Source organism: Erinaceus europaeus, chromosome 13, assembly GCF_950295315.1.
Source record: "Erinaceus europaeus chromosome 13, mEriEur2.1, whole genome shotgun sequence".
NCBI classification, from domain to species: domain Eukaryota; kingdom Metazoa; phylum Chordata; class Mammalia; order Eulipotyphla; family Erinaceidae; genus Erinaceus; species Erinaceus europaeus.
The window spans coordinates 66155380-66178693 of record NC_080174.1 but is presented as its reverse complement, the minus strand read 5'-3'; the positions used below and the strand labels follow the sequence as shown (position 1 = coordinate 66178693).

The window sequence follows — 23314 nt, the reverse complement described above, 5'->3', positions numbered from 1 at the left end:
CCAGAAACATTTTGAGCCATTATTTTTTTAAAAATCACCTCATAAAAATGATACTATTTATGAAGTTATTGTGACACTTTTGAGAAATAGGGTAGTGTAAAGAAGTAGACATAGTGGTTGGAGGTTTGATCCTGAGTTGCAAATGTGGCTCAGGTGAGCTGTCTCACCAGCCCTGAGGCCAGCTTTTGTCTGGCTTTGGCCCTTCAAGTCATTCCTCAAAAAGCCAGATCAGGAGCTCTTCTTGTATCGGCTTTTTGGGGATCTGGTTTTTGCTTCACTTATTGAACTTGAAGCTCTGTTTGGGGGTGGTAGTGGTATTTATTTATTCCCTTTTGTTGTCGTTGTTTTATTGTTGTAGTTATTATTGATGTCATCATTGTTGGATAGGACAGAGAGAAATGGAGGAGGGGAAGACAGAGAGGGGGAGAGAAAGACACCTGCAGACCTGCCTTACCGCCTGTGAAGTGACTCCCCTGCAGGTGGGGAGCCGGGGGCTCGAACCGGTATCCTTATGCTGATCTTTGCGCTTCGCGCCACATGCACTTAACCTGCTGTGCTACCGCCAGACTCCTGGTAGTGGTATTTATAAGGTTGGAATACTCAGCCTTGCAGATTGAAAATCTAAAGCATCTCTCTCTAAAAGCTAAAGCTGGTAAGTAGGTGGGTAACTCTGACTCAAAATCAATTTTCTGACCTGAGCATCAGTTACCACCCTGCAGTTCTTGGAGAGCATGAAAGCTTGAACCATGAAACCAAAGGCACTGGTTTTATCTCATAGTAATCTGGGTGTTCTTAGAGCAAGACAGTGCTATTATCTGGTGGAAAATGCTGTTGAGATCCAGGACCAGAGAAGCATGTGAGTTATAATCCCAGAGATCCCACAAGGCTCTTAGTCTACAGTAATGATAGACTAAAGAAAGGAAAGCTATAGGTAAGTGAATGAGTAAAGCTGCCTAATGAAAATTCAGGGATAATTTGATTTTTTCCCCCACTAGTGGCTTCAGTTTTACTTAGATAGCTATTGATGCAAAATAGAAACTGAAGTATTTTTTTTGCCACCTGACAAGGACAAATTCAAACTGTGTCAAAGGCCTTTGCAGAGTACCAGATGTGATAGGTTTAACTTACTGCGTCAAAAATAAAGTCAAAGATAGGCTTTGGAACAATAACCAGCCCTCAGCCAAAATTAGTGGTGAAATGCATGGGTTTCTGGCATAAACCGGGAAAGATTTTTAGTAGCAGCTGGTAGTCCTCCCACACTGTCCTTTAGAAGTTGCTTTCTGCTAGGTTGCAGGGTATGCTAGAGATAGTTGAGACGTTTATTCCTAGTATCTTTGAGACCTTAAGAAGATAGGCTTCTCGGAACCTTCAGCCCTGTAAAAACAAGGAATTTGCACTAGATGAATTTCAACACTTTTTTTTTTTTTTTTTTGCCCAGTGCTTATTAAGGTAGAGTACGTACTTTAGCTTATCTAATCCTTACCATGAATGTGATTTAGATGGTGATTCCCAAATATTATAGACAAGGAGACTGAGGCTCAGCTTTAGTTTAGTGTCATATATATATATATATATATATTGCCTCCAGTGTTATTGCTGGGGGCGGGGGTTGGTGCCTGCACCACGAATCCACTGCTCCTGGAGGCTATTTTTCCCATTTTTGTTGCCCTCATTTTATCGTTGCTGTGGTCATTATTATTGTTGTTGTTGGATAGGACAGAGAGAAATGGAGAGAGGAGAGGAAGACAGAGAGGGGGAGAGAAAGATAGACACCTGCAGACCTGCTTCACCACCTGTGAAGCGACTTCCCCTGCAGGTGGGAAGCTGGGGGCTCAAACTGGGATCCCTATACCTGTCCTTGCAGTTTGCACCACCTGCCCTTAACCTGCTGCGTTACCACCCGACCCCCCAGTGTTAGGATATTAATAAGCAAATGCACCAGAATTTTAACCTACCTTTGTCTGGTTCCCACGTGTTTGTTTTGCTATAGTGACAGCCTTTGATGTGAACATGTTTGCTTCCCATCAGTCCAGTGAGCTTTTTTGCTTCCTTATGCTGACTTGACTCCCAGTCAAGTTAAGAAAAGACTTTCATGAATGAGACTCTAAGGCCCTATCAATTCCGCTAACACCATAAGTCAGAGCTGCACAGCACCCTGGTAAACAAAAATACAAAAAGTCCACTGTGAGTAAGGCAAATAACTAGCCTGTTGACCATCTGCCTTCTCTTCCTAGGTTGATAGCTATTCAGAATCTGTGATCTAAGTTTTTGAGACAAGAACTACAATAGCTGTCACTGTATAGTTTCAGAAATGGTCTCACAGTGGCCCTACTATCATTGTTAACATAGCTAAACCTAAGTGCAATTACTATGTGAGCCCTTAATATTTATTTTAATGAGTACTGTTTTTAATGATTTAGTTTCTAGTTGTATCAAGTTCTTATAAAAATATAAATGAGGGGAGTTGGGTGGTAGTGTAGCAGGTTAAGCTCAGGTGGCGCAAAGCCAAGGACCAGCGTGAGGATCCTGGTTCCAGCTCCCAGCTTCACACCTGCAGGGGAGTTGTTTCACAGGCGGTGAAGCAGGTCTGCAGGTGTCTATCTTTCTCTCCCCCTCTCTGTCTTCCCCTCCTCTCTCCATTTCTCTCTGTCCTATCCAACAACAATGACATCAATAACAATAATAACTACAATAAAACAATAAAGGCAACAAAGGGATTAAAAAAGTATGTATATATATATATATATATATATATATATATATACACATAAGTATATAATATAAGCATAAGCATATATTATATGAGTGGAGGCCTGGTGGTAGCACACCTGGTTGAGCACACGTTACAGTGCACAAAGACCCAGGTTCAAACCCCCAGCTCCACCTGCAGGGGGAAAACTTCACGAGTGGTAAAGCAGGGCTGCAGGTGTCTATCTGTCTCCCTCCTTCCTTTCCTCCCTATTCCACCCCTTCCCTCTCAATTTCTGGCTGTCTATCCAATAAATAAATAAAGATAATTAAAAAAAATATAAATGTGTGCACCAAAGTATAATATCTGGCTTGGAGGGTTGGGGGGGGGGGGAAGGCTCAGATCCTGGAACATGATGGCAAAGGATGATCTAGTGGGGGTTGAATTGTTATGTGGAAACTGAGAAATGTTATGCATGTACAGACTATTGTATCTTACTGTGGACTATAAACCATTAATACTCCAATAAAGAAAATTTAAAAATATATAAATGTGACCTACTACTGGTTAAATGTCCCCATTTTAATTATATGTTTTTATTTTTTTAATTTTTTAATTACCACTAGGGATACTGTCAGTGCTCAGTGCTGGTGCTTAGAATTCACTGCTCCTGGTGGCCATTTTTCCTCTTTTTTTTTTTTTTTCTTTTGATAGGACAGAGAGAAGTTGAGAATTATTCTTTTAGCAATAAAATTTTGTGTCACTTACTAGGGTGATCTTAATTTTAAGTACTTAGCTTTCTAACAGATCAGATTCAATAATAGACAATTTCTAAACTTTATTTAATTTTTAAAATAATGAAGCTGGATAATAATTTATGTTACCCTTTTAAATTTTTTATTATCATCTTTATTTATTGGATAGAGACAGCCAGAAATCTAGAGGGAAGGGGGTGATAGGGAGAGACAGGGAGCTGGGCGGTTGTGCAGTGGGTTAAGTGCACATGGTGGAAAGCGCAAGGACTGGCATCAGAATCCTGGTTCGAGCCCCCAGCTCCCCACCTGCAAGGGGGTCGCTTCACAGGAGGTGAAGCAGGTCTGTAGGTATCTATCTTTCTGTCCCCCTCTGTCTTCCCCATCTCTCTCCATTTTTCTCTGTCCTATCCAACAACAATGACAGCAATAACAACAGTAATAAACAACAAGGGCAACAAAAAGGGAAAAAATAAAATTAAAAAGTTTTAAAAACAGATTTATAAAAAGGGAGACACAGAGAGACATCTGCAAACCTGCAACATTGCTTCACCACTCTCAAATCTTTCCTCCTGCAGGTGGGGACTGGGGGCTTGAACTCAGGTCCTTGCACATTGTCACGTGTGCTCAACCAGGTGTGCCACCCCCTGGTCCCCCCCCCCCCCCCTTTTAAATCTTTACTTATTTATTGGATAGAGACAGCCAGAAATCAGGAGTAAAGGGGATGGTAGGGAGAGAGACAGACACCTGCAACACAGCTTCACTACTCCAAAACTTTCTCCCAGTAGGTGGGGACCAGTGTGACTTGAACCTGGGTCCTTGTGCATTGTATGTAGCAAGTGCGCTCAACCAGGTGCACCACCACTTGGCCCCATAGTTTCTATTATCTGTGCATAGATGTGAGATGTAAGCATTTCCTTGGATCTGCCTTGAAGTTCATGGTAAGCATTGTGGTGCAATGGCAAAAGCACCCCTCCCCCCTGTGGGTCCTGAGTTTGCATCCTAAATTTATGGCTCAGGCTAGTTGCTTAGCTTTTCTGAATTCACTTTTTTTCACATGTGAAAGGACAAAGTGTGGATTAGAAGAGTAGTTAGTACTTAGTAAACTCTGTGATATGCTAGCAAAGAGCCTGCCACTAAATGATGTCTAGAAATTACTTAATTTAGGAGCCATGTAGTGGCACACCTGGTTGAGTGCACGTGTTATAATACCCAAGAACCCAGTTTCAAGCCCCTGATCCCCTCCTGCAGGGGGGGAAGCTTAACAAGCAGTGCTACAGGGTATCTCTCCTCTCTCCTCTGTCTCTATCACCTCCTTCCCTCTCAGTTTTTCTCTCTATCCAAATGAATAGATTAAATAAAAAATTAAAATAATAAAAAAGAAATTACTTAATTTAGGGGCTGAGCAGTGGCACACATGGTTGAACACGCATGTTACCATGTTCAAGGGTCAGGGTTCAAGCCCCAGCTCCTCATCTGCAGAGGGGACACTTTACCAGAATTGAAGCAGTTCTGCTTCTCCCTTTTTATATCCCTTTCCCCTCTCAATTACTCTATCTTATCAAAAAAAAAAAAAAAAGGCCACTGGGAGTGGTGGATTCATTATGTAGGCAACAAGCCCTGGTGATAACCCTAGTAGCAATAATAATAATAATAATGGGCGTGGTGGTAGAAATAGCATAGTGGTTATTCAAAGAGACTCCATTGCCGGAGGCTCCAAAATCTCAGGTTCAATCCCCTGCACCACCATAAACCAAAGTTTAGCAGTGCTCTGGTAAACAAAAATAGAAATTACTTAATTTCAATTGGGAAATGAGTAGTAATGCCTGTAGAGAAGTTAAAATAGCCAAGTGGTTAGACAGTTTGCCTTCTATTTTTGTATTCTGCCAAAAATTTACATGTGTCCATAATGACTTTTCATGCAAGGTTGTGCAGGTATCTCTAGAAAAGGTGACAAATCAATTTTATTTAGTCCCAGCATATTTAGCTCTGATGGAAATAGATCTAAGGAGATTAAAAAAAATTTTTTTAATATTCCCTTTTTTGTTGCCCATGTTGGTTTATTATTGTAGTTATTATTAATGTCATTGTTGTTGGTCTAGTGTAGACGTGGGAAATGAACTTAGATGATGCTGCATCCCGACGAATATCTGGCGGGGCGATGTTGCTAAGAACTGGCAGCCATGGAACCGGGGTGGAACGGATGGTTCCAGAAATTATCCTCATGGAGGAATATAATTTGGAATCGACCAAGTGGACATGGGGGCTACGGAACCATACTGGGGCACAGTATTCTGCAGTGGAATAGCATAATGCCAGAGATGATGATCGTAGTGTGGAAGCGCTCGCACCCCATGAGGAGCTGGCCAGTCTTGCAATGATGTTATTCCTCGCGCCCACCTTTGCTGCAGTTTTTATGAGATGTTTGTGAAATGACAGAGTGCGATCGAGAGTAACGCCAAGATAGACTGGCTGGGCTTCGTGCCGGATTCTCGTATCGCCAAGCTGCACATTAAGCTCACGCGAGGCCTAGGCATGGTGTAGATGGAAAACAGATGATACCGTTTTTGCAGTGCTAGGGATTAGTCGCCATTTTTTACAGTAATCAGATATCAGAGACATGTCTTTCGTGAGTGTTTCCTCGAGGATGTCAAACTTGGATGCCTGAGTTGCACAGCAGATGTCATCAGCATAGATGAACTTCCTTGAAGAAGTTTCTGGGAGGTCATTGATGTAAATATTAAATAGCGTAGGAGCCAGAACAGAGCCCTGGGGGAGGCCACTTGAGACAAGTCTCCATCTGCTAGACTTGTCACCCAGATGTACCCGGAATCTTCTGTTTTGGAGAAGAAACGATATAGTGTTGGCCACCCATGGAGGCAGGCATCTTGAGATCTTGACTAGGAGACCACGGTGCCAGACCGTGTCATAGGCTGCTGTGAGATCAACAAAGACAGCACCCATCTTTAAATTCTTCTGGAATCCATTTTCAATGTAAGTTGAGAGGGCCAGGGCTTGTTCGCAGGTAGATCTTCCTGGGCGGAAACCAGCCTGGGCGGGTGATAGGAATTTCTCTGTAAGAGGAGAAATACGTGACAGAAGCATCCTCTCAAGGAGTTTGTAACACACGGAGAGGAGAGAAATTGGTCTATAGTTGGCGGCCAGTGTTGGGTCTTTCTTTGGTTTCAAAACCGCTATAATCTTCGCACGACACCAAACTTTGGGCATAGACTCAGATTCCAAGATGTGGGACAGGAATGAAGCGAGCCACTTCTTTGCCGCGGGACCCAGGTTAAGAATGAGTTCTGGGGTGATGTTATCATAGCCAGCAGCTGTTCCCGGTTTAACCCTCTTCAAAGCCAATATACTCGGATATCTTCGCCCACCCTGTTCAACACTTGACGTCTCGTCACCCAATCTGGTCTCCTACGCCTACACTGAACTTCTCTGTTCCAGTCTCTTGGAAACAGAGCTGGCAGTCAGCTGAGGTAAAGAACAAACACCTCATCACAGACCCGAACTGCCCCTGCGGCTACAGACAGACTATGACCCATATAGTCAACGACTGCCACCTCTCCAGATTCAAAGGAGGTCTCGAAACTTTACATCAGGCTCAACCTGATGCTGTTGACTGGCTATGGAAGAAGGGCAAACGCTAGAAGAAGAAGAATTGTTGTTGGATAGGACAGAGAGAAATGGAGAAAGGAGGGGAAGACAGAGAGGAGGAGAGAAAGACAGACACCTGCAGACCTGCTGTGAAGCGACTCCCCTGTAGGTGGGGAGCTGGGGGCTCGAACAGGGATCCTTAGCCTGGTCCCTTGTGCTTTGCGCACGTGCGCTTAACTTCTTTCTCTACCGCCCAACTCCCCTTAAGGAGATTATTAAAGGCCTATGGTAATAAGTGTTTTTATTAGATATTTTGTTTTAAAAAAGAAAAGATGAAGAAAGTAAAGTCATGTTACCATTTTAGGAGTCTCCTCTTTGAAGCATGAACAGTAGTTTTCCAAATGTCTGAGCAGATCCTTAATCATCACTGGTAAACTTTTAACACTGAATTCGAAGGAATGCTTCGAGCAACCACAGTACTTAACAGTTTCTCTTGAGATCAGCTCTGCTACTTAATCTTCAAAATATGGTTGAAAACTGTATCCCCTGTTTTCCTGTGCTATCAAAGCTTTTTTTTCCCTACAGGGTTACTGCTGGGGCTTGATGCCACACTATGAATCCTCTGCTCCTGGAGGCCATTCCCCCCCCGCCCCCCGTTTTATTGAATAGCTACAGAGAGAGAAGTTGATAAGGGGAGGGGAGATAGGGAGAGAGACAGACACCTGCAGAACTGCTTCACCATTTGTGAAGCGACCACCAGTAGGTGGGGAGCCAGGGGCTTGAACCTGGATCCTTGCACAGGTCCTTCCTTGCACATGGTACTATGTACACTTAACCCAGTGCACCACTGCCTGACACCCCCCCCCAAGCTTTTTAATATTAAAAACTAAAACAGCATTTTTGTGACAACTCTAAATAGGGTTGTCAATCTACCAGACTGTGTACCTTAAACAGTTTTCTGATCTATTCTCCCCCACCCCCATATCTTGAGTTCCTGGTTGATTAAAAAAAAAAAATGCAGTGTCCCTGTCACCGTATTACTCTATCACACCAGAATTTCTTTTTTGTGTTTTAAAATAAAATGATATGCCTGAACGACAGATGCCTTTTTAGAAATCTTTTTTTTATCTTGATAATATATTTTATTTTATTTTATTTATTTTTTTTTTTTTTAGTTTTTATTTATAAAATGGAAACACCGACAAGACCATAGGATAAGAGGGGTACAATTTCACACAATGGCCACCACTGGAACTCCATATCCCATTCCCTCCCCTGATACCTTTCCTATTGTTTAACCCTCTGGGAGCATGGATCCAGGGTCAAGACCTAGATTTTTTTTTTTTTTAATTTTACAGCCGCATTTTAAGCACACACCATGAGGAAGTTCTGCTAAGGTAGTGGGGGGAGGGAGGTGGGTGAGCAACTTTCCAAACAGTTAGATGGTAATCGCAGTTACAGTGATCAGAATGTCCGTTCACCGGTTATGTGAGAGACTTAGCTAAGGTTTTGGCTCCCGGCATGTCCTCCCTTTTTACAATTTAAGTGAGGCGGCAATTGAGGGTAAAAGCTAGGAATCTTATCAAGAGATAAGCAGGCATTAACCAGAGGGGAGAAGTATTGACCTGATTTCTCCCGCGGGGTAAATACTGATCTTCCCGCATCTCATACGGCTCTTGGTGTCTTTTTTGGGAGAGAAGGAAGAGCCACTATTTCTAAGGTGAGAAAAACTCGCAGCGAAGAGTTCTGATGACTGACACCAACCTCCATGCAAATCAGGTTTGCTTCACGGGGGACTCAGAGGCGGACTATAGGGTACTCCCCCTGCAGTGCTTGGCCCTGCACCCCTTACCGGTGCCCACGCCATACCAAGGCTGGCGTGCATAAATCTGAGTTTTATGCAGCTCCTAAAAGAGGTGTGTCACCCTCAGGTTCAGCCAAGCCTCTGTCAGCCAAATCAAGTCTGTGGTAATATATTTGTAAGGGTAGAAATCTTGTTGCCTTTCTTAACAGTCTTTGTTATTGTTAGAGAAATTGCATTCACTTTGGCATCACTGGATTAGCCCACCCAAGCTTTCTTTTCCTTTCCACTGCCAGTGCTTATATAGAAAACTGAAGAGTTAAAAGTCACAACTTTCGGACCTTGTACACATTGATTCTCTGTTTTACTGCCATAGGATACTGTAGTAACATCTCACAGACATCTTTGATGGCCAATCAGAAGCAGTTAAATTACCTTAAATTTTTAAATGGAACTCTCACAGCCAATAAGAAAACCTTGGGTGGAAGCTGTTAACAATCCCTTTGCATGATTTTAACAGTTGTTCTGGATTTGCAGTATCCTGTTAGGAAATGCATGAGACCTTGGTGCATTTGCTATGTGCGTTTGCCAAGCATTTTAAAGTCTGAAGTTCCCATAGTTTGAAGTCGATCTGACCCCTGTTCTGCTTCTCAAGGTAACTTTAAAACAGGAAGTGTACAAAGGAGGTAACTGATGACGTGAATAGCCAATCATGGCTTTGTGTTCTTAGCCAATAAAACAGTTCAGCCAATGAGACTGCTCAAGAGGCAAGGTTTGGTGTCAAATAGCATGCTAGATTGAATGCCTTTGACTGTTAAAGTGGAAGGAGGCTGCAGGGCTTCATTGGAGCCTCGGAGTTTTTCACTGAGGCAGGGGTCAGCTGAAAGACAAAGAAAAATGGCGAATAGTTTGCTCGGGGGTGGGGGGACAGCTGTTCGGGTTTTCACTGGAGTGGACATTCCAGACTCAGGTTTCTGCATCTCCTGCTGCCTTTTGTTTCCTCCGTCCTTTTTGGGGGGAGGGATAGGAGTGACTTAAATCTCCCTATCGGAGGAGATATAGATAACTACATGTAAAATTAATGCAGTTCCCGGTAAGTTTAATGTTTTGTTTTGTGTTAAAATGGTAGAAACTGTTTAGCGTCAGAGTGTAGACAAGTTGCACTGTTTCAGAAAATGGCCACTTTACATTCCATGCATACCTTTTGGTGCACCTAGAATACCTTGCTCTGCTTAGCTTTTGCATGCCCTTCAACTCTTATTTTTTTCCTGGTTGAATGTGGACAAGATCAGGTACATAAAGAAAGGCTACTCATTTTTCAGAGGTACACAGAAGGCAAGCACTTTCTTTTTGTATTGGGTAAACTTAACTGTTTTCCAAACAATTTTCCTTTGTTCAAGTGCACTGAAGCTTTCTTACAGAATAAGCTGAGTTGTTGTAAGACTTTTTATGTTTCCATGCACTTTGTTGTCATGTGTTTTTCAGAGGTGGAAGCAACAGTATTGCCTTCCTAAATTTGGGTGAAAATATGATTTGCAATTATGCAGGTTCTATTGGTGAAGGCCTGCATGCCAATGTGGAATTCTCATAACTTTCTCAGTTACCTGCCTGCATCTAGATTTTAATTAGTACATTAGTTAAATAGCTATCTTTGTTTCAAAGTGCACATTTTAGCTTAGCATGCTGATTAGTAACATACTCCTCTACTGTACTGCCAATGACTAGAACATATCTTTTTCTGCCAACTCCACACGTTTTATCAGATGTTGATTTGGTTCTTTAAAATGATGTAAGAAAATAATTTTCATTTTTCTGTATGAAATACTTAAGATCTTAATATATCTGCAGCTTGTGACTAGTAGTTAAGAGTCAGACAGACACCCTGTCTTTTGCCCTTGATATTTTTTCCTCTTTAGTGGTATTAAGCTAATGCAAGTTGCTAATCAGTAACCAGCCACTTGTGAGTAGTGAAATCTTCCATCCTATTTACTAAGATCTGCAATACTCTTGACTTTTAAAGGCAATTCTTTGTTTTCTCTTGATTTGCAAATATGGGATGAAGGTCATTGGAACATTTCTGCTGCAGACTGTGGAGCAGTGAGCCAGCAACACTCAGTCTCTGGACAGGGAAAAGGAGCAGGCCCCAGTGGAGCAGAAGTTTGGAGGGTGCTGGTTTGTCTTTCCCTTGAGTGGAGAATTTACCTAGGAGGATTGATAGGAATTTTACTTTGGGCTTTTCAGATTGGACTGTTGTAGTAGTCAGAGTTGTCAGATGCAGGCCTCTGTCTGTCGTTGTAAGCAAAAGTGACCTTGAAAAACTGCCGAGGACTTGAAAGATTGAAGGACAAAGTTTATTTATACAAATTTGTACTGAAAAGTTCTATTTAAGATGAAAAGAGACTGTACTTCTGCTGTTCAAGTTGAGTAGTTAGCAGGAATGTGTTATAGCTTCAAATTAGGAGTTTCTAAGCAATAAGACAACAGGGCTGCATTCATTCTCCCACTCTTCTCCATTCCCTCCCCCAGTTTTAAAAAAAAAAGAAAAAACTGAATCCCTTTGGTATGATAGTTTAGTGAACTGCCTAACAGATTCAGAACTCCTTGCACAGTTCCTTGTCTTCTGTGTAATTTAGAGGGCTCTTAGAAAAAAAATGGTATTTCAAGAGTTCAAAGTAGTTATGCTGATGAAACTTTTTCTTTTGGAAATTGGAATGCTTAGTAAGATACAGTCAATCTACTGAGTTAAATCATAAGAAAAGGAGTATATGTTGAGGACTACTTTTTAACAGGTAACTTATTTATTTATTTTTGTAAGTTATCGTTATCAGTTAAACGATTTAAAAACAGTTGGATTAAATTGCTATTGATTCTGTCTTCTGGGAGAAGGTCTGGATCAGGGGAGACAGAAGGTAAGTGGGGCACAATATGAGACCTGAATAAAATTCTTTGTGTTAGTAATTTTGTGGATTTTGCTTTTTAATCTGATCCACTACCTGGAGATATAATAGTATTTTAGTTAGAGAAGTGAAGAAATTAAATTTCATAAGAAGCAAAGACCTCCTAATACCAAGTGTAATTGTAGGTGTGTGTGTTGGGGAGTTATAGGTCGGTGTCTGAGATGTGGGCATTTAATTATTCTGATCGACGCAGCCTGGTGCAATAGAAGAGCAGCCTGTTTTACAGACACTGTGTTCAGGTTCTATTCAGTGAGCTTTGTGTGAGCTTGGGCAAGTCAGCCATTTAATATCAGCTTCTTCACATGTGCAAATGGGACCTAAAAATAGTGCCTTCCTATTTAGTGGTGAGTCTCAAGTGATATACATGTCAAAATGCTTTACAAATTGTAGGGTACTACATAAATATTATTAATCCAGATTGGGGGTACTGGTGGCTTGTGAATATAGGTGTGGCATTAAACCTTCTCATAGTATCTTTACAAAGTAGATTAATTCCTAACACATTATCATTTTAAACTGACTCCATATGACTTCACCTCCATATTTCTAAAGCTGACATGACCTTTGTATTACATATATCAAACCAGTGGCCTGGAAGGTGGCACAGTGGATAAAGTGTTGGGACTCTCAGGCATGAGGCCCCCAGTTTGGACTTGGCAGCACACATACAAGAGTAATGTCTGATTCTTTATCATCCTCTCTTTAAATAAAATCCAAGAGGGCGGGGAGGGAGAAAAGAGACTGTCAAACTTCTTTTACTGAGATTTCTGCTAAGGAATTTTAATCCCTCTATCAAAAAAGACTTGTTAGAATAATATGAGATAGAAATGCTGATATTTTTAAAAAATCTATGACAGTTAGGAACTTCTCAGAATAAAAACTGGGAACCTGTTCTGTTTGGATACTGATTATATGGCAGGTAAGTTGTAATAGTTGCAGATACTTACCAAGCAGAAGGTACAGTTTTAGCTTATGTACCAAATACTTACCAGGTAAACTAGAGTTCCCCCCCCATGTCATTTTATCTTCTTTTTATTAGTTTTTAGACTAGTTGTACTTTTTAGACAAGTTTATACTTGCAAAGTAGCAACAAACAAATAAATGTTGGAATGGAGACTTAAAAAAGAATTGATCTCTTATCAGTATATAGACACTAGTTTAGATATCACATAGTCCCTACTTACTGTGAAATACATTGTTTAGATAAATCTTAGAAACCCAACAGAGATTTCTTTCTCACTGATTTTACACTTCTGTGTCACCTATTTTTAGGAATTTTTCTCCCTGAGGTGTGGTGGACACTTTGATCTATTTGATTTCCTGTTCTACTAAGTCACTTCCTCTCAGTCATGGTCAGTTAGCTTGGTAATCTATCTCCTTTCTGAGCATAAAAGAATCATATTTAGACAGACTGAAGTTCAGTAAAATTGGCATTGACCTTTTCAAATAAAATTTCATCTCCAGGAATGTATGTATGTTTGGAAATAGCTGTCATGGTTACTGGGTTTTTTGTTTCTAAAGCTAGATGGACTTTCCCTTAAAGAAGCTATATACTTTTGAAATAAATAAATAAATGAATGAATGAATATATTGAAGATCTTTTTGCAGCATGAAGTTATCGTTTGTCTACTTCTGTATATACATTCAGATTTGCAGTACCTCAACGCTAGGCTGATGGTAATCATTTAGAGATCTAGCCTAATATTCTTATAAAATGAGGGAGGTTGAGGTGCCGAGAATTGGATGCCCCAATTTTGTCGCCTTTAAGAAATATATATATGTGGGGCCAGGTGGTTGTGCACCTGGTTGAGCACACATGTTATAATGTGCAAGGACCCAGGTTTGAGCCCCTGGTCCCCACCTGCAGGGGAGAAGCTTCTCAAATGGTGAACCAGTGCTGCAGGTGTCTCTCTGTCTCTTTTCCTCTCTATCTGCCCCTGCCCTCTCAATTTCTGGCTGTCTATCCAATAAATAAAGATAATGAACAAAAAAATTAAAAAATTAAAGAAATACATATGTATTAATGTGGGAGAGAGAACAGAGCTTCACTGGCATATGTGATGCTGAGGATTGAACTTGGGACCCCACTCGTGGAGAGCCCTCTTCCTGGGCCCTTCTTTTAGCCTTTTAATGACTGGCCCATGTAAGTTCAGAGATTCATCTTTTCAGTTCCTTGCATATTTCTCCTCCTCCCTCCCCCCCCAGACTTATTTTATTGAGAGAACCAGAACATCACTGGCATATGTAATGCTGGGGATCAAACTTGGGGCTTCATACTTGAGAGTCCACTGTTTTGTCTGCTATACCATCTCCTGAGCCACCTCTTTTCTTTTAAGTTTTTACTTTTTATTTTTCATATTTATCTTCCTTTTGGTACATCTGCACAAATTTGCAGAGAAAATGGAAGATACTCAGGTTTCCATATGATTAGTAAGTCTGCTGTGGCTGCAGACTTACTGTCTCTTTTGAGATCTGAATATCTCTTGCCTCAGCCACTTGCTTATTCAGAAAGCTGAGACTCAGCTAGCAAGCTAGTGGTGTCCACCTGGCTGAGGTGCCCCAGAGAGCTGGGTTCCTTTTATGCATTACAAGGAAGTAAACAAAGGCAGACAAACAACACCTGCATGCTCAGATTTTTGTTTTACAGTTAATATATTTCAAGAACAAGCTAATTAATTCCCAAACAAGTTTGGACCTGGTTTTCCGAGTCCTTAAGTCAACTTTCATTTAATAAACAAAAATTATGGGATCATTTTAACATTTGATAAGACTGAAATATAAATCTTTGTCTATATACTCCTCAGCATTTTAACCATGCCTACTTTACTCTTTACCATCTGCAAGGTGTCTGTTAGGGGCACTTGTAGATTTGTTGCACATTGTCTGATCATTATCTACTGGATAATTTAAAATCTTTGATAGTTGGATTTTTTTTTTTTACCACCTTCTTATATTTGAACAAAGTGTATACTTTATGACCTGTGTAATACTTGCAACCTGAGGTATATTGTGATTGAAAATGATAATAGATATAGCTCTATGTTATCTAATCTCATGTCTGTATTTCCAAGAGTATTTTTTTTAAACTTTATTTATTCTGCTGCCTCTCAGGCCCAGATCTTTAGAACTTGGTTAGACTCTATTTGCGTTATCACGCTTATCTTACTTTTCTCCCCTTGGCATCCCAAAGCCTGACTTCTAGTCAATAATTTACTAGAAATATTTCTTGAGTATATTCTATAAACTAAGTTAGAGTTCTTTGTCATGCAATCAAAACAGGTAGTTAGTTGAAGGATAAAAAATAAAGGTAAGTCCCAGTGTAAAGGGAGAATTAAAAAAAAGAAGACATTTAGTAAATATTTAACTTTCAAGTGGCACGGCATAGTTTGTGACCTTGGGTTCCTTAGTTCAAAGGAAGAAAGGAAACTAAAATAGCTACAGCAAACAATTCTGATTTATTTGGTTATGCTTTTTTCTTGGAAGAACTATCGTTTCAGTTAAGTCTCTATAGTTTCATTACAAAGAAAATTAAGGGAAGACCTGCTTGACAGGAAATATCTAGATGAAATGAATTTTTTTCTTTATCTCCCTAAGTTATGTAGCATATCCCTTTGCGAAAACACTAAAATTGGATGCTTGCACTTCCTTTATCTTTTCTTTTATATATGTCTTTTATGTAAACACTGTATACAAATAAAAATTTTACTCTTTCATCTAACACTTTGGTAGGAGAGACTGATAGTGTTTATAAAGTACATGAAACTGATATGACAGTACAAACAGAGGACACAAAATTGAGAAGAGATCTTCATTTTTGGATTAGCAGTGGAGAAAGACAATTTAACTGGGCATTAGACTCAAGTAAGTAGGGACAAAGGCAGTCCAGGCATGGGGGACATGGTTGTGATAAATAATAAAGAAGTGTACCCAGGACTGGAGAAAGCAATAGTCCATCTTGTTTAGAAGTCAAAGAGATAAGATAAGGACAGGAGGGCAAAAGGAAAAGTCTTGTAGAGTAAGTTAGGAGTCAGATGTTGACCGACCTTGACAGCCATGCTAAGAAGTTTGGACATTAGTGAGCTATTGACAATTTTGGGAATATCAGTGGAATATGAAAACTGCTTTTATAAGATTTATTAGGTATTGGTATTTAGAAATAAGTAGAATTTAAGTAGAAGGTACTAGAAGCAGTGAACAACAGTGCTACAGTGAGTTCATACATTAGATTCACAACCTTTAAATGCTTACTAGAAGATTTAAAGATAGCAGTGTAATGGCTGTGGGTGTACTTGACACAGTTCTTAGGGAGCTCCATGGATAGTGGAGTGATGCTGTGGTATCTCTTCTCTCTCACCCTCTCAAAGAAATGAAGAATGAAAAATTGGACCAGCAAGGCTTCTCAACAGTGGCACCACCTCTGCACTAGTCACTGGGTTCATTCCTAGCAATACTTTAAGAAAAAAAAAATTAGAGAGTCAGAAGGGGGATAGTTAGATTACTAAAGCAAGATTGTGAGCCTAAGCCTGTGTGGTGTAGAAGAAAATAATGGTCTGGTTGAGAGTGAAGTATACTACTACTCATTTTGGGAAAAATGTGCTAATGTATCCTTGTGATGACAAAAATCCTGTACATTGGGCGGGGGTAGATAGCATAATAGTTAGGCAAACAGACTCAAAGCCTGAGGCTCTGTCAAGTCCCAGATTGAATTCCCCACACCACCATAAGCCAGAGCTGAGCAGTGCTCTGGTTAAAAAAAAAAAAAAAAAAAAAAAAAAGATCTTGTACATCAGTATTTTTTCAATAACGTGATACTGGAATTAGGGGGGAATTAAAAGCAAGTTTGGGGAAAGAATTTGTGATTTTTTTTTTTTTAAGAGAAGAGAAAGACATGCAGAGAGAGCTACTTTATTTGTGAAGCGGACTTCCTGCACATGGGAGTAGGGTCTGGAATCCAGGTTCTTGTGCACGGTGATATGTGTATTTAAATAAGTGTGCCACCGCCTGGGCCCCTGATTTTGTGATTTTTAGACAAGTTTGGGTTCTGAGTGATTTTCCAGTTTGAGATGTCCAGTAAGCCCCAATACATGCAGGATTGGAGGTTTGGAGAAATGTCGGAATTGGTGGTATATGTTTGGAATTTAAGATCATAGAGATTATACCTGGATCTGGGCAATGGATGGAGAGAATGGACAGGGGGCCAGGTGGTGGAGCACCTCATGGTTGAGCACACATATTACAATGCACATGGACCCGAGTTCAAGCCCTCAGTCCCCACCTGCAGGAGGAAAGCTTTGTGAGTGATGAAGTAATGCTGCAGGTGTCTCACTGTCTCTCTCCCTCTCAGGCATCCCCTACCCTTTCAATTTCTGGCTGCCTATCCAATAATAAAGTAAAAATAATAACAAAAATTTTTAAAAAGGCAGAATGGATAGAACTGTCAGAAGAATACAACGTCATGCCAAAGATGGAAACAGACAAACAAACAAAAAAACCATATCCTAAAGTTGAGATCTGGGAAGGAGCATGGCAAAATCTCTCCCAGGCCAGTGTTTTCTAAGCTCTTTGGTTGTGTACCCATTATCTGAGCATGTAGCTCCTGCAAATAAATTTATATTCTTTAAAAATATATTTAGTTAATTTATTTTTTGCATAAAGCTAGAGGGAAATTGAGGTAGAAGGGAAGAGATAGAAAGAGGGACACCTGCAGCACTGCTTCATCTATTGTGACTCCCCCTTCCCCCAACACACACAGGGGCATTTGAAGCCAAGTCCTTGTTCATGGGAACATATGCACTCAACTGAATGCATCACCTGGCCCCACAATTTCTGTTATTTACTCTAACAAGTTACTTGTTTATTTTTGGAATGTTAGTTTAAATTAGAGAATATGCAAAACTACCCTTCTCTGGGCATACATAACAAAGTAAAGCTGTTAGAGGCCCTGGGAGATAGCCTAGTGGCTGTACAAAAGACTTTCATGCCTGAGACTGTAAGGTTCCAGGTTCATTCTCCAACACCATCATAAACGAGAGCTCAGCAGTGCTGAGCTTTAAAAAAAAAGCACCCTAATAAATAAATAAATATTAAAATTATTTAGAAAAACTGCAAGCTCATATGATGCTCACGATAGATAGTCTTATTATATGTAGACACCATATGTGATTGTGTTAAGCTGAGATCATTAGTTTAGGCTAAAGATCCAAAAAGCTAATATTGTGCCTCAAGGAAGTGTGCAGTGGATAAGGTGTTGGACTTTCAAGCACAGTGTCATGTATTTGATCCCTGGTATCATACCAGAGTTGGTGGTGCTTCAATTAAAAATTGTCATTATTATTATTATTATGAATGAGAGAGAACAAGACCATAACACCAAAGCTGCTTCCAGTGCCATGGGTATGGGTTGAAACCTGGGTTGCACATATGGCAAAGCAGCACACTGTATTTTGCCAACCCTTAACATTATTTTAAAAAGCTGTTAGTTTACTTTTTTTTTTCCCAGGATACTCAGAATACTACACATGATTGATGATCTTATTATATGCATACACCATGTGTAACACACAATCATGGGAAACTGTGATCATCGGTACAGGGTAAATAATCAAAAAGCTATTGTTGCAGCTTGGGAGGTGGTGCAGTGGCTAAAGTATTGAACTCTCAAGCATGAGGTCCCAAATTCAATCCCTGACATTTTCTTTGTGTCCATTGATAAGTAAAAGATTAAAAATACTGTTGTAGACTCTAGTGGCTTTTACTTGTCAGATAATGTGCAAATATTCCTTTGAATTGTTACCCAGTAGTTCTTTGAAGTTAACTGTATTTGTGTATAATTATAACCTTAAGCTTTCTTGTTTAAGCTCTAAGTGTACATAAATGTCTATCCAGTAGAGACTAGGTTTTCTGAGTTACACTGGGCTGTTACTGGTACTAACATTTTTTATAGTCCATGATCACATGATCATGATTAACGCTGATGAACAGTATATACAGTGGTTTACCAGGAATGGAGGAGTCTCATCCATAGGGCTTAACAGAATTTTAATTTAACTAGGTATGTTGTAATTAATTTTCAATCTAAAATAAAGGCAATAAAAATGTTCCACTAACAAAATAGTGATCAATTTCTAGTCATCTTACCTGCTTATTTATATTCTGAGATCTATGATTATTCTCTCTGGTAATTAACTGGCCAAATACCTATGAAACTTCTCTTGGCAGTAATTAAGAAATGTTATGGTAATGTTCATATGAAACATAGTATGTTACATTACTGGAGTGGTTCTATATTTTCATTTGGTATTTATCTAAGGCAGTTAGAAGAGGATTATTATTCCCATTTTATGGGAAATAAGAGTCAGAATCTGAGTGATACAAACCCTGTCCTCTTTGCACTACACCTTGTTAACTATATATGAAAGAAAGCTCTGTATGTGTTCATCTTATAAGACTTTCCTCCTCCCACCTCCCCCTTTCCTGTTGTTTTTCCTTCAAAAGGTATAAAAATTCAGAAATTTCCTAGAATTCTCACCCAATGTCTTATATAACTACCTATCAAGTTGATCATAAAAGGAACAAAATATAAAGTCAAATTAAATAATTGTTATTGGGGCCAGGCAGTGGCACACTTGGTTGAGCATACACTATAGTGCGCAAGGACACAGGTTCAAGCTCCCAGTCCCCACCTGCAGGGGGAAAGCTTTGCAAGTGGTGAAGCAGTGTTGCAGGTGTCTCTCTGTTTCTGTCCCTCTATCTCTCCTTCCCTCTGGATTTCTTGCTGTCTCTGCCCAATAAATAAATACAGATTTAAAAATAAATAATAATTATCATTTTGTTTTTATCCACTCAGGTTATCACTGGACTCAGTGCCTATACTCTGCTACTCCCTACAGCCTTCCCCCCCCCCACCCTCCCCTCTTTCTTTTTGATAGAGGGTGAAAGACAGAAAAAAAAAAGAGAGGGAAGGTAGGATGGGGAAATACCTGCAACACTGTTTCACTGGTCATGAAGAAGCCTTCCCCTTGTAGTTGGGGACCAGAGATTTGAACCTGGGTCCTCACACATGGTAACATGTACTCTTCTGGGTGAACCACCACCTGGCTTCAAACTGAATTATTTTTTAAACTTTTCTCAAATAACACTATGAATGAACACAACCACCATTTTTTCCCTCTTTTTATTTTATTTTATTTATTTTATTTTTGAGAGATGTAGAGAGAGAGAAAGAGACAGAGACAGAGACAGACAGATAAACATCAGAGCACTGCTTAGCTCAGGCTTATGGTTGTGCAGAGATTGAACCTGAAACTTTTGGAGCCTCAGGCACAAGAGTCTGTTTACATAAGCATTATGCTATCTTCCCCCCCCCCCTGTCCACAACCACCATTTTTTCCCTTCCAGAACAAATCATAGTACAAATACTATGTGATTACTACCAGTGCTTTGTGAAATTATTTTTGAATCTTAAATTCACTAAGATCAAATAGTTGAAGGACTTTCCCCAAGTAGTCGAAATTGTAAGCCATGTTGTTCTATAGCTGTGCAGACACAAAGTTTGTGATATTGGGCACCTCCTTAGATGAATCATGGTGTTCTTAATTAATTAGTTGCTCTAGATTTTTTAGCTGTGATTTATAATCCTTGCTTCACTCCACTGAAGTAGTTAGGACAGAGGAATTCTGATGTCTTGGCATGATGGCTGCATCATTAAAATAACATAACCACCAAGTTTCTAGTGATACCTGTAATTTAAAAACACTGATTAGAATTTAGCCAGATGATTCCTACTAAGCATGCTGCTCTGGAAACATTTCCAACAAGGGGGCTAGTCTGTTATTTCTTTAAATTAGAGTAAAAAGGTGAGTGACTTCCGGGGGGTGGGTGGTAGCACAGCACATGGCTCGAAGCGCACGGATCCCAGTTTGAGCCCCTGGCTCCCCACCTGCAGGGGGGTTGCTTCACAGGTGGTGAAGCAGATCTATAGGTGTCTTATCTTTCTCTACCCGTCTCTGTCTTCCCCTCCTCTTTCCATTTCACTCTGTCCTATTCAACAACAGCAGCAGTAGCAACAACAATAACAATGACAAAATGGAGAAAAATGGAGCAGTGGATTCATAGTGCAGGCACCAAGCCCCAGTGATAACCCTGTTAAAAAAAAAAAAAAGAGTGACTTCCAGCCCAGAAAGTGAACTTAATTTAGTATACTTTTCCCTCTCTTCCCCCCAAACATTGATTTTACTTGAGTATATAGATATGTTTATGCAACCTCAAAACACATCATGCTACACCTGTGCAAAATTTTTGCAAATATTTTGTTTCAATTTTAGTATATGTGCTGTGGAGCAAACACCTAACAGACAATTTCATCTCTGCTCTTGATTGGTGACTAAATACCCAAGTCCCAGTTCTTACGGGCAGTGTAGCTTTTAACAATTTTGAAAACCTTAAAGTATTCTTGTTTAAGTATTTCAGTCTGAAATGTCTCAGAATCTGGCATTGTGGCATCTTGGAGTATTTTTTGTAGGACAGTGACTGGGAAACTAATGATAAGGCTTGATGCATATACATGTATGTTCCAGGTTAGAAGACTTGTGGCTTCTTTAACTGTGTCATTGCCGTTCCTCCCCTCCCCACCCCCCACACTGCTCAGCTCTGGTTAAAATTGAGCCTGGGACCTTAAGGTTCAGGCATGCAAGTGTCTTTGCATAGCTATTATGCTATCTCTCTAGTCTTCTACTGAGTTATCATTTCTAGAGAGCTTGTTTGGAGGTTCTAGCAGAGGAGTGCTGCTACTCGTATATCCTCGGCCAACCGAAGACCGGTCCGTCTGTATTCGGGGAAGGCCATCCTCTTCCACCTAGCGCACAGCTTCGGGAGGGACACACATGGAGCCGTGAGGGAGGAAGGGGACCAAGTGATCGCCCTCACATCCAAGTTATCATTTCTAAAGGACAAGAGAGAATCAGTAAAAGTACATAGAACTGAGGTTTTAAGTTCTAGCATACTCTTTTTATTATTATTATTATTTTTTTTATTCATGAGAAATGATAGAGAGAAAGAACCAGACATTACTCTGGTACATGTGCTGCGGGGGATTGAACTTGGGACCTCATGCTTGAGAGTCAAAGCCTTATCCACTGCGCCACCTCCTGGACCACAGATTCTAGCATATTCCTATCCTGTGATTTATGGGGAAAGCCCTTCAGTCTTTCAGCATAAATTCAGGTGGGAATTTTAGTACCTGTTGTATGTTTGTACTGAAACAGTGTTTAAAGCATGAACAAATGTAAGGGATTAGCATAACTATTTAAAGTGCATTGCACTCTTCTGAGGAGTCTTTACATTTGGCTTGAAAGATTTCTTTTTAACTTTCACACTCACCTTCCCTTTTTACCTTGCCTCATTCCCTCTTTCCTCTTTTCTTTTCTGTCTCTCCTTCACCTCCCCTTCCCTCTTGTCACCCACACTGTCCTACCCTACTCTAGTCCTTTTCCTTTCCTCCTCCATATATTTGAATCACTGATAAAAGCAACAAGCAGAGAGCAGAATTCAGTATCTCTGAGTCAGTGGAATCCGCACAACCAAATCAATACAGCTAAACTCATATTGACATTCTTATAACACCCTCCAGGTTTGAAACTGAGAATTCTGTGCCTTGCCCCACTTTCTAGATGGCTTAAATCACCAGCACAATCTCCCTCCCTCCATTTTCTCCCTTCTTTCCTTCCTTCCTTCCTTTGGATTAGATAATTGTCTATTTTTTTTTAAAGATTTTATTTATTAGAAAGATAGGAGAGAGAGAAAGAACCAGACATCACTCTGGTACATGTGCTGCTGGGGATTGAACTCAGTACCTCATGCTTGAGAGTCCAATGCTATATCCACTGCGCCACCTCCCGGACCACGATAATTGTCTATTTTATATTGCATTTTCTAAAGTAAAAGGCCTCCGCAGCTTCTGCACCCCCCCCCCAACTCTTCCACTAGATTACTGCATAATGGTCATGAGTACAAGTTCTCAAGAGATTTCTCCATATGTATATTTCAGAGATAACTTAGGGAGGCCAAGGGTAGTGGGAAAGGAGGTCTTAAACTAGTTCTTGAAAAAGTTGTATTGATTTGGTTTGTGTGTTGAATTCCGACTATGTGCAAGACATGTTTTCTTGAAAATGTGCTTATATAAGCAAAGATAATTACATAAATGGTGAAAGTAAGGGCTTGAAATTCTTAGACTTAAGAAATAATAATAAAAATAACAATATCTGCCCCACTAGGGAAAGAGACAGGCTGGGAGTATGGATTGACCAGTCAACGCTCATGTTCAGCGGGGAAGCAATTACAGAAGCCAGACCTTCCACCTTCTGCATCCCAGAGTGACCTTGGGTCCATACTCCCAGAGGGATAAAGAATAGGAAAGCTATCAGGAGAGGGAATGGGATACGTAGGTCTGGTGGTGGGAATTGTGTGGAGTTGTACCCCTCTTATCCTATGGTTTTGTCAGTGTTTCCTTTTT

The 23314-nt window shown here is 40.3% G+C and overlaps 1 protein-coding gene across 5 annotated transcripts in view; it reads left to right on the top strand.

The window, feature by feature from the left end:
• Positions 1–23314, top strand: part of NFYC (nuclear transcription factor Y subunit gamma) — an 86631-nt gene that overhangs the window by 20329 nt on the left and 42988 nt on the right. The window contains exon 1 of one of the 5 annotated variants that reach the window (XM_016193877.2): positions 9774–9941. The exons of the other annotated variants lie outside the window; for them this stretch is intronic. The gene's annotated coding sequence lies outside the window, so the exon portion shown is untranslated. Of the gene's footprint in view, positions 1–9773; positions 9942–23314 lie in introns of those variants that run through there. 5 annotated transcript variants of the gene reach the window in all.